This window comes from Piliocolobus tephrosceles, chromosome 17 (genome assembly GCF_002776525.5).
Source record: "Piliocolobus tephrosceles isolate RC106 chromosome 17, ASM277652v3, whole genome shotgun sequence".
Classification (NCBI taxonomy): Eukaryota; Metazoa; Chordata; class Mammalia; order Primates; family Cercopithecidae; genus Piliocolobus; species Piliocolobus tephrosceles.
The window spans coordinates 57,737,485-57,749,596 of record NC_045450.1 but is presented as its reverse complement, the minus strand read 5'-3'; the positions used below and the strand labels follow the sequence as shown (position 1 = coordinate 57,749,596).

The following is a 12,112-nucleotide window of genomic DNA, read 5'->3' as shown; positions in this document are numbered from 1 at the left end:
AAACTGCGAGAAAACACAGAGAGGAGGTTCGAACCCTGTTCTGCATAGCTCTAAACCACCTCCTTTCCTACCTCCCTATTAGAAGGAAGGCAATATCCACCATTATTACCAATGCAGTGACCTTTAACCTAGTACTTCCACTTCTAAAAATGTACCCTAGAGGTGCACTTGGATATATGCAAAATAATAGATGTACCAGCTGGAGAACAGCAGCATTGTTTGTGACAATGTTGGAACATTGTTTGTTTGTTATAACCTTTGCAGAGCCAAGATTGCACCACTGCATTCCAGCCTAGGATTTGGCAGATGACTGGCCAAAGCCCAAATGGCCATGGGTGGGGACTGGTGCGGTAAGTTAGAGTATAGTCATATGGTAGAATAGTATGCAGCTATTAAAAATAACAAGGACACGGCTGGGCACAGTAGCTCACACCTGTAATCCCAGCACTTTGGGAGGCTGAGGCAGGCAAATCATGAGGTCAGGAGTTCGAGACCAGCGTGACCAACAAGGTGAAACCCCGTCTCTATTAAAACTACAAAAATATGCTGGGTGTGGTGCCACGCACCTGTAATCCCAGCTACTGAGGAGGCTGAGGCAGGAGAATTGCTTGAACCTGGGAGGCAGATGTTGCAGTGAGCCGAGACTGCGCCACTGCACTCCAGCCTGGGTGGCAGGGTGAGACTCTGTCTCAAAACAAATAAAATAAAATAAAATAATAAGGACACATACATTGATATGGAATATTCCAAGGTATATTAATAAGTGGGTGAAAACTTCAAGGTTCAGAAAAATGTGCCAAAGGTGCAACTTTTATGTAAAAGAATAATGGAAATTAAATTTATCTTTGTACATAAGAAATTAGAAACAGTAGTTGCCTTTCAGAGATGGAAATTGGCAAATAGGAAAGAAGCATGGGAGGGAGATTTGTCACTGCATAACTCAGTACCTTTTCTGCATTTCTGGATATTCAAACCTATGTTAAAAATGGTTGGATCTGGAGCCTTTCTCATCTTGCCCCAAATGTTGATCCTCCTGATTCTTAGTTGTTTAAATAATTTAACACACTCTGCCTGACTTGCATCAGGCTCCTCTAATTGGAGACACCAGGACTGAGTATGGAGCAGAGAAACTCCCAGCAGAGACCACCACTGCTCAGACCCCCTTTTGCAGGCTACATAAAGCTTAAAAGTAGTGAAGTTATTTAACCAGGGCTTCAGACTCCAAATTCGCCAGAATTTCACCCTAAGAATAAAACAAGGCTTTCTAGAAAGAGCAGGAAGAAGAGTCAATATCACCGATTCCCTTCTCTTCTCTCTCCCAGAGCTAGGAACACAGAGATCCCCACCCCCTTACCAGACAACTCTCTTTCCAAAGCCCCCAAAATGCTGGTGCTGGGGGCTCACCCAAACCCCCATGGCAGGAAACTCACCTCTGAAGGAAGAAGGTCAAACCCTAGACGTGGGAAGTCAGCCAGGCTAAGACCCAGCCAGGCATAAGAATTCCCACCCCCTCTCCCAGCCCCAGCCCCTCCCTTCCACACCCAGGTGCTGCCCCTATCCTGCGGTGCTGCTGTTTTTAAACGTGGGCCTAATGGATCATCCACCCCTGGGTCAGAACCTCAGTCAGGTATCCTGGCCCTGAATGGCTGTCAATCAATCACCAGGTGTTGTCACACAACCAACCCAGCTGAGCCAAGCTGCTGTTGGTGGTATCTCAAGTTAACCTGTGAGTCCTTGAATTGGGGGTAGTAAGACAGGGATCCACCAAGTATTTTCATGGCAGAAGGCAAGATAGAGGGAGACATTTTTAGGGGGATACGTCTTTGGACTGGATTCAAACCACCATACAAGAGCCAGTGTCTGTGCAAAGATGAGGAGTTGAGTTGAGCTGTTCGCCAGAGCCAAGAGGCAGATTCTCAGCTCCAGGTGAATCTCCTTTGCCTGAGAAGGCTGATCTTGGCCTGAAGCCAATAGTGGGTGATTGTGGGAGGGACACGGGTCCACTTGCCTCTTCCTCCCCGATCTGGTCCCAACTTGCCTGGCTCTGGGCCTCCCATCTTTTACCAGTGTCCCTGAAAGCAAAGACTGAGGAACCCTCTCTTTTTCATGGCTTCCTCAGCCAGTGGTTCTTACATTGCAGCACACACCAAATCCCCTGCAGGCCTTGTTAAAAGTGTGGTGGACCCATTCCCAGAAATTCTGATTCAGGGCTGGGCACGGTGGCTCACACCTGTAATCCCAGCACTTTGGGAGGCCGAGGTGGGCAGATCACTTGAGGTCAGAACCAGTCTGTCCAACATGGTGAAACCCTGTCTATACTAAACATACAAAAATTAACTGGGTATGGTGGTGCATGCCTGTAATCCCAGCACTTTGGGAAGCTGAGGCACGTGGATTACCTGAGGTCAGAAGTTTGAGACCAGCCTGGCCAACATGGTGAAACCCTGTCTCTATTAGAAATACAAACATTAGCTGGGCATGGTGGTGAGTGCCTGTAATTCCAGCTACTTGGGAGGTTGAGGCACAAGAATTACTTGAATCTGGGAGGTGGAAGCTGCAGTGAGCTGAGATTGCACCACTGCATTCCAGCCTGAGTGACAGAGTGAGACTCTGTCTCAAAAAAACAAAAAAAGAGAAAGAAAAAGAAAACAAAGGGAGGGAGGAAGGAGAGAGGGAAGGAAAGGAAGAAATAAAGAAGGAAGGAAGGAAAGAAAAGAAAGGAAGAAGGGCAGGGAAAGAGAGGGAAGGAGAGGGGAGGGGAGGGGAGGAGAAGGGAGGGGGAGGGAAGGGAAGGGATTTTGATTCAGTAGGCATGGGGTGGGGCCCGAGACTGTGCTTCTAACAAGTTCCCGATGCTGTTGGTGATGCTGCTGCTGCTGACACCAGGCTGGGGACCCGCATCTGAGAGGCACTGGGGGAACCCTTTGGTCTGATGGTCCCTTTCTGGAAGGAGAGGAAGGGGTGATGAAGCTGGACCCCTTTCCTCCTCCACTCCTTGCTTTTGCCTCCATTCCCTGAGCACCCCTTTTCCCCCACTGAATCTACTCTCTCCTCTGGCTTCTTTCTCATTCATTGGCTTCCTTCTTTTGAAGAAGTCCTGAGATGGCTGCTACTTACAGAGGAATCTTTTACTAACCCTGATCCCCAATTTCCAAAGCTCTCCGTCTGTCCCTTCTCCCCTCCACCTCACTTACACACCCCTTATCCCCAGAACATCTGTGGCTGCCTATTGCCTTCAAGATAATGTTGCTGGAAAAAGAGGGTCCTGATCCAGACCCCAAGAGTTCTTGGATCTCATGCAGGAAGGAATTAAAGGCAGATCCCAGAGCGCAGTATGAAAGAAAGAAGTTTATTAGAAACCACTCTGTTGTAGAGTGGAGCATCCTCAGAAACCAGGAGGAAGAACACACCATCTTTTGTTAGTGTCTCTACTTATAAGAAACCATAAGGAGTGGCTGGACACAGTGGTTCACACCTGTAATCCCAGCACTTTGGGAGGCCGAGGCAGGTGAATCACCTGAGGTCACGAATTCAAGACCAGCCTGGCCAACACGGTGAAACCTGTCTCTAGTAAAAATACAAAATTGGCCAGGTGTGGTGGCATGCCTGTAATCCCAGCTACTTGGGAGGCTGAGGCAGGAGAATCACCTGAGCCCAGGAGGCAGAGCACTGAAGCAAGATTGTGCCACTCCACTCCAGCCTGGGTGACAGAACGAGACTCCATCTCAAAAAAAAAAAAAAAAAGTAAAAAGAAAAGAAACCATAAGGAGCTGTAATTAAACTTGGAATGTGCAGATGTGCTCGCTAAAGGTAAGGGCTATTGGTGCTATCAATGACCATTAACCCTTCAGCCTAAACACACTTGTTAACATTACTCTTAATTAAAGTGGGCTGTGTTCTTAGGACACCTGGACATTTTGCAGGCTTAGTGGGAGATGCTCTCCATGGCTATAAATTTTCTGTAATTATAATTGGTGGTCAGCTTTGGATGTGGCTATTTTCAGACCATAAGCATTAAGCTGCTCACTTCAAGATGGAGTCACTTTAGTCATGTTTTAGTAAACCAGAGGCCTGGTAAGCAAGGGTTCCTCTAACAATAATCCCAACTCCTGAGCCTGGTATGGAAGATCCATCCCCATCCACTCGTCCCCGGCTTGTACTCTGTTTCCACCAAAGCTCACTCCCAATGGACTGAACTGTACATTTCCACACTCATGCTTTGCCCAATGTGCTTCCCTCATACAAGAATACTATTCCTTGCCCACTCTTGGGTCACATGTATTCCATTCATGACATGTGTCACATGTATGTTTCCATGCACTCTGGGCCAGGCTCATGCCAGGTACCAGGGAACAGACATCGGGCTAAGGCCCAGCCCAAGTCCTTGAAGAGCTTCCAATTTGAGAGTAGGGATGAGGGGGCCACATACACATAAAACCCCATCCTGACATGTGATCCATTTTTGGTGCATTCTGTCTTTTTTCATTCTCATAAGAAACACAACAGTGAGGCTACACAAAGCACGGGTCTTATCCCCAAATTTGGAAATGGGATAATTAACTCGAGGGCTCAGTCCCTCAAAGAGACTTGTCCAAGATCTCCCTAAATGGGCAGAAGAGCAAGCTAGGCTACAAATCCGGGCCTGTAGGACTTTTTAAAGATCTGTGTTTATGAGCGAGCCTTAACACAGGGGTTCTTTATTCTGAGTGGGATTCCTTCATCAGACACTCGTGTGACAATGATCTCCTGCCAGTTTGTGGTTTGCCTTTTAATGGTGTCTTTGGATGAATAATTATTCTTAATTTTGCAGCCATAAAAAAATGAGTTCATGTCCTTTGCAGGGATATGGATGCAGCTAGAAGCCATCATTCTCAGTAAACTAACAGGAACAGAAAACCAAACACTGCATGTTCTCACTCATAAGTGGGAGCTGAACAATGAGAACACATGGACACAGGAAGGGGAACATCACACACTGGGGCCTGTCAGTGGGTGGGGAGCAAGGGGAGAGAGAGCATTACGACAAATACCTAATGCATGCAGGGCTTAAAACCTAGATGACAGGTTGCTAAGTGCAGCAAACCACCATGGCGCATGTATACCCATGTCACAAACCTGCAAATTCTGCACATGTGAAAAAAAAAAAAACTGGAAAAAAAATTCTTCATTTTAATTCTACTGTTTATCTTTTAAGGTGAATTCCTGAGTCTTATTTGGGAAACGTTTGCAGATCCCAACATCATGAAGCTATATGCTCCTTGGTTTTCTTCCTGAAGCTTCATTATTTTACCTTTCATATTTATGTCTATGAAATTCAGGACATTGGCAATATCTGAAATAGATTACAGGGAAAACAAATGACACAGGACAGCATCCTGGGCCTAAGCAGAAGCAGCACGCATGGTGGTGAGAACCCCAGGCCTGCCTGCCACCTCCAAGCAGTATGAGCTTCGATGGATTACCAGCCGCTGCCTCAGTTTTCTCATCTGTGAAATGGTGTTGACAAGATTAGATCCTTCCTGAAGCTATAGTCAGACCCAGAGGTTAATAAGGCCTTTGACTGTGCTGGATTTCAAGTAAACGCTCAATTCTTAGACAAGGCACAATGAAAAATAACATTTATTCTTAAAAAGTAAATGCTCACTAAGGGTTGGCAATTCTCTGGGGCTTCAGAGGAGAAAAAGTAAAGTGAGGCTGGTGAAAGGGCCCTTATAGTGAGTGAGGGCAGCTCCTAGAAGATATTTCTAGAAGGGGCATCGGGTCTGGATCACGGCTGGCAGGCCTTGTCTGAATTCTCGTAGTCTACTCTCATAGCTGTCCTGGGAGGGAAGCTTACATTTAAGCAGACTGAGGTGCAGAGTTGAAGTAATTTGCTCAAGGCCACACAGCAAGGAAGTGGTGGAGTTAGGGTTTGAGCCCAGGCCTCCACAACCCCACATGGCCCTCTACAGGGAGAGGAGCGGAAGGAACTGAGCTATTTGCCTTCAACAATCTGGACAGGGCGGCTTCTGTACACTCTTGGGCCAGACACTATACACTGCTAAGAATGGAAGTGTCCGATGCTGAAAAGACATGGAAGTGGGGTTGAGGGACATGGGGGTAGGGGACTCAACTGACACATTTGAATAAAAGTGAAAATGGCAGCCCAGCACAGTGGCTCATGCCTGTAATCCCAGCACTTTGGGAGGCCAACGTGGGCAGATCACTTGAGGCCGGGAGTTGGAGACTAGCCTGACCAACATGGCGAAACTCCATCTCTACTAAAAATGCAAAAATTAGCACGTGGTGTTGGGCACCTGTAATCCCAGCTACTCAGGAGGCTGAGGCAGGAGAATCACTCGAACCCGGGAGACGGAGGTTGCCATGAGCCGAGACCGCATCACTGCACTCCAGCCTGGTGACAGGGTGAGACTCCGTCTAAAAAAAAAAAAAAAAAAAAAGTGAAAATGGGGACAGCCTGAGGAGTTGCAAGAGTCAGAGAGCCGTGGTTCTTAAACCCAGAGGCAAGTTAAAGGCAATTGGTGCTTTAGAAATAACTGGATGGAGAGACAGTGCATCCTGTTGTCCCTTGGCTGTGGATAGAGGGACCCAGCTTGAGCTCAGGATGTGCCATAGCTGAAATTCAGGTGTATGTGGGCAACAGGTGGGACCCCCCACCTTGACCAAAACTGTCAGAATCAGGGTAAAGTTGATTCCACGCAGAGAAAGCAAACAGGGCTGATGATAGTAATCAAACACACCTGTGCCCCTTCCCCACCACCTTTCCATTCCCGTGGTCAGTTGGCACAGTCTTACTGACCCCGCTGTGCTGGGCACTGAGGAGACGAGGCTGGGCCCACAGTGCTGACCATAACCCGTGTGGAATTCCCTCTTTGAGGGAAACTGAGCATTGAACTGGAGATTACAAGTTACAGTGGAAAGTGACATGGTGGAGGAGGGCTGTAGAGGGGCAGGGTGTGTGAGCCCAGAGAAAGTCACATAACCTGGAAGTGAAAGGTGATAGGGAGTAGGTAAGGTCGGAAGGATGGAAGGACTCAGAGGGGGAAGCAGGGTAGCAGAGAGCATAGGAGAATGTTCCAGGCAGACAGAAGGGCAGAGGCAAAGGATTGGATTTTAGCAGTTAGGAGAATTTCCTAGGTGCTGGAGCACAGAGGGTGTGTGTTTTGGAGGCAGGGTGGGCAGGAATGTGTCCTCCTTTCCAGAGAGAGTTGGAAGGCATTTGGGGGTGGTTCTGAACTGGGGAGACATAATCAGAGTTGGGTTTCAGAAGAAGGACTTGGCCTGTTCTTCTATGGATCGACTGCGGGGGAGGGAACAAGACTGGAGGCTGGGACCCAGCTAAAAGAAAGATGCTCCACATCACCAGTCATCCGGGAAATGCACATCAAAGCCACATGCGATAGATAACTTCACACACCCCAGGATGGCGATGACAGCCACCAAAACCACAGAAAATCACAAATTTCCGTGAGAACGCTGGGAAAGTGGAACCCTCCTATGTTGCTGATAGGAATGCCATGGGGCAGCCATGGTGAAAAACAGTTTGGTAGCTCCTCAGAGTTAAACATCTGACCCAGCAGCTCCACTCATAAGTATATGCCCCAAAACTGGAAAACAGGGACTTAAACATTTCTTGTACACCAGTGTTCACAGAAGCATTATTCACAATAGCCAAAAAGAAACCACCCAAGTGTCCACCAACTGAAGAATGGATCAACAAAATGAGGTGTAACCATACAATGAAGCATTACTCAGCCATCAAACGGAACGAAGCTCTGATACACGCTACCACAAGGGTGAACCCGAAAATATTACGCTACGTGAAATAAGCCAGACACAAAAGGCCAGTACTGTATGATTCTATCTACATGAAATACCCAGAAAGGGCCAATCCTTAGAGACAGAAAGCAGGTGAGTGGTTGCCAGGGGCTGGCAAAGGGGAGTGGGACGCCATTGCTTTGTGGGTCTGGAATTCCTTTTGGGGTGACACAAAAGTTCTGAAACTAGAGGGTGGTGATGGTTGTGCAACATTGTGATGTAACTAATGCCACTGAATTGTACACTTTAACATAGCTAAGATGAGCTGGGCGTGGTGGTGGGCACCTGGAATCCCAGCTACTCGGGAGGCTGAGGCAGGAGAATCACTTGAACCCAGGAGGCACAGGTTGCAGTGAGCCGAAATCCGGCCACTGCACTCCAGCCTGGGCAACAGAGTGAGACTCCGCCTCGGGGGGGAAAAAAAAAAAGCTAAAATGTTAAATTTCATGTTAAGTGTATTTTACAAGAAAGACCCAAAACCAGACATGGGGTCATGAGTTAGGGGCCCTGCAAATCCCAACAGCATTTTTTCCTTCTTCCCCTTTAGCTAGGAAACTCCAGGCAGTTTAGCTGGTGGTTTTCTTCCCTTTGCTCCCCTAGAAGAGCCCCTCAGCTGCAGGTGCCCCAGCCCGGAGGCTATGGGCAGCTGTAGTCAAATGGCGGGTGGGGCCCCAGCACCTAGTGGGCCAACACAAAGGCCAGAGATGGGGTCATCTGGGCAGAACTGCGACTGTGAGCCTCCAGATCTTTATTTGAGGGCTGGCGCGCCCTCTGGCGGACACCTGGAAAGGCAATGTATGGCCAGGCCCCTCCTCGCTGCTCCCCTAGTCCCTGACGCTTCCTCCCACCTCCTCCCTCCCTGTCACGGGGAGCCCCAACTCCGCATTCCTTGCCAAGTATGGTGGCCTTGCCCTTCCCACAGGCACGGTGGCATCTCCCGCATCGTGCATTGCTCTTCCCACGTACCTCGCGTCCCGTCCCTGCCATGGGGAGCTTGCATTCCAAGTCCTGCATTCTGATTTCTGTCCTGGGTCCATCTCTTATCTCCCCAGGGACCTGTTACCAAAGCCCCCTGCTCAGTCACTCTCAGGAGCCCGCCGGCAACTTTCCGCCTCCCCCACAGTCCTCGACAGCAACTCTACAATGTGGGCCTCGGAGCAGGATTTCACTCGATTTGTTTTGTAAGAAAAGGGTACTTTTTGTTGCTGTTGGCAGAGACAAGGGTCTCACTGTGTTGAAGCTGGTCTTGAACTCCTGGCCCCAAGCAATCCTCCCGCCTCGGCCTCCCACAGTGCTGGGATCACAGGCGTGCGCCACCGCGTTGCAATGGCTGCACCAACCGCTCAGAGCGTCCTTGGGATTCTGGCCTGCAGGGCGCGGCGTGCGCGGCCGGGCTTCCTAGGTCAGGGTCTCCGAGGTCATCTCCGCCCCCCACAGACTCCCATGCCCCCACGCCCGGAGGATCCACTGGAAGCTTTCCACCAGGAGCTCGGCCCCGCTACCCCAAGACTCCGGCCGTGGGCAGCTGTGACAGAGCTACTCCTCTGGGTCGGACGGGGTCGAGCCCTCGCTTGGCCGGCGCCCCAAGGCCTGGTTTTTGGATTTTCCTCCCGCGCTCCCGGAAAGCGGGCAGAGGTGCAGTGAGCGCGCCGGCCGCCAGGGGGCACCAAGGGCCGGGGGAGGCAAAGACTCCTCGTGGCTTCTCCACCCACCGCGCAGGGCGCAGACCTCCGGACGCAGGGCGCCGCTCCCCTGCCCGCTTCCACACCGAGGCCGGAGCGGAGGCCCAGGGTCACAAGCGCGGGCCCACGACCAACGCAAAGGCAGACGGGCCCTCGGGCGCTCACGCGCCCTCTCAAACTCCAATCGGCCTCGCCGGCGCCAGCACCTCCGCGGGAGGCCCCAGCCTGGGAGCACGTGGGCCGCGGGGCTGCGGGCCGATGGCGGGGTGGGGACCAGCAGACGCGCGGGGATCCACGGCAGAACAGCCCCTTACCGTGGCGGGGGCGCTGGGGTCCCTCGGGGCAACCAGAGGACACAGGCTCGGTGCCGCAGGGCAGTCGGGAAGGCTTCCTGGAGGCTGGGCTTGAGCCGAGGGTGGGTGGGATTTCGGTGCCTGGTAGGGGGTGGGGGCCACGCCTCAGGAACACTGGAGCCACTTGGGGAAAAGGCGGCACAATGGGAGATCCAGAAGGAGGAGAAAGCCGGAAAGCGAGCAGAGGTGGCCCAGACCGTGTAGGGGAGGCCTCTGAGACCCTGGCCGGTACAGGATGTGCTAAGGACCACCTGGTCTGCAGTGAGTCTCCGGGCCTGCGAGCTAGCAGAAGGGGCTACAGGGATCCCCGCCTTCCCCCAGGCTGGGGCGTTCCCCAGGAGAAGGCCAAGGTTGGCCCATGTAGGGTTCCCCAGCAGGTGGTCAAGCCCTGGCCTGTGCACGGGGCCTGCGGACAGTGCTGGAATGGAATGGAGTGCAATGGAATGTGTCCGAGGATGTCCTCATCCTCTCCAGGCCAGAAGATAACAGATGTGCAGGAGTGGAGATTTCAGAGACAGAACAGGAGAGAATCCAGAAGCCTCTTCCCAGAACCCGCAGCCCCTGCAGAGAGAGGACCCCCAGGCCTCCGGGAGGCTGTGCAGATGACCCAGGAGCTCTGGTCCTCAGCACATGGACGCCCTGCTTAGGCCTCTCACCAGTCTCTCCCCTCTACCTGCGGGTGCCTTGAAACAGGGCAGCCATGTTTTCCTTTGAGCTTCCATTTCTCCTCCTGACCTGGCCAGAGCAAGCCCAGGTGTTCTCTGAGGTCCCTTCCAATGTGACAGGCAGAGGTGGGTGTGTGCACCTTGTACTGCAGGGACAGAACTTGCAGATCCCGACTGAAGGAGAAAGACTTTAATCCTCCCCCTTCCAGGCCCAGGGCTCCAGTTAAGACAAGCAGAAGTGCTATTGTGCGGGGTACTGGAGTCTCCTGTGCTCAGGTTTCTTGCTGTCCTGGTAAGGTCTCCACTGCACCCACATGGCTCAAGACTGGTGTGGTGAACACCAAAGCTACAAGGTCTCCTGGGTGGTGGGGTCACGTGACTTCAGGAGACTTTGCAGGTGTCTGACTGCCTTCTTCACCCTCTGGTCATTGGGGTCTGAGCAGATGACCTGCCCTGGACAGTAACAAGTCTACGGAGAGGGAGAAAACCATCAGAGTCCTGGGACCATCCCCACCCTGCACTGACCAGGAGCCTGAGGCCCAGGGTCACATGGGACATTGATGGCAGATCTGAGATATCAGGTTATGTCCTCTGGGAGTCTCAATCCTCCATGAGTCCGAGCCTTGACCCTGCCACTGCAAAGAAACTGTGGACCCTGCGGGAAGCCAGGGCTGCAGGACTTCTTGTCCCTCTCTACAGACTGTCATGTCTCAGAGACCTGCAGAGCTGTCCATCATCTGGAAAGGCTGGGGTGAGCCCTGGCCTTCTGAACTCTCCTCTGGCCCCGGTGAGAGACCACATCAGCCCCTGGTTTGCTGCATGACCAAGGGGTCATCCCATCCATCTCTGGGCCTCAGTTTCTCGAAATGTAAATCCAGGACTTGGACCCTGTGGCCAGGTCCCTCCAGGGTCTCAGTGCGTGGTCTGGAACAGCCCAGAGGAACAGGGCTGGCTGGTCAAAGGGAAGAGGGAAGAAGAATCCTGCTCTCCCCTCTCCCCAAGGTGTGGTCTGGGGGCTCCAGGGGCTGCCTCCTCCCATGCCCAGCTCCCAGGATGCCTGGGGTGGGGCAGACTTACACGATGGCATCCCTAGGACACTCTACCGAGGTCCCGTGCCACGTGACAACCTTTCGGATAGGAATGGCTCCTTTGAAATACTCAAGGCAGCACTCCTGGCCAACACCAGCCCTCAAGCTGCAGAGAGCTGGTGCAGGACTGTCTGTGTGAGGGTGTGGCCTGCAGGGTGTACTATGTGTACCACTAGGTGTGTCTGTGGATGTGGGGGTCTGCGGGGTACTCCATGTGTGTGTCTGTGGATGTGAGGGGTCTGTTTCTTTGTCATGTGTGCATGTGCGTCTTATGTGTGTCTATGGGTGTGGGAGGGGTCTCTGTGTGTCTGTGGGGGGATCTGTGTGTGTGCATGTGTGTCTGTGTGTGTGTCTATGTATGTTGGGGGGTCTGTGTGTGTCCTTGTGCATGTGCCTATGTGTGCATGGGTATCTGTGATCTATGTGTGTCTGTGGATGTGGGGGTCTGCAAGGTGCACTGTGTGTCTGTGTGGGGGTCCATGTGTGTCCATGTGTGTCTGTGTATG

General features: G+C 51.8%; 1 protein-coding gene across 1 annotated transcript in view; it reads right to left on the bottom strand.

The window, feature by feature from the left end:
• TLE7 (TLE family member 7) overlaps positions 1–9,897 on the bottom strand; it is a 14,622-nt gene extending 4,725 nt beyond the window's left edge. Inside the window, exon 1 of the mRNA XM_031934425.1 lies at positions 9,815–9,897. The gene's annotated coding sequence lies outside the window, so the exon portion shown is untranslated. The remainder of the gene's footprint in view (positions 1–9,814) is intronic.
• Between the last annotated feature and the right edge of the window lie 2,215 nt (positions 9,898–12,112).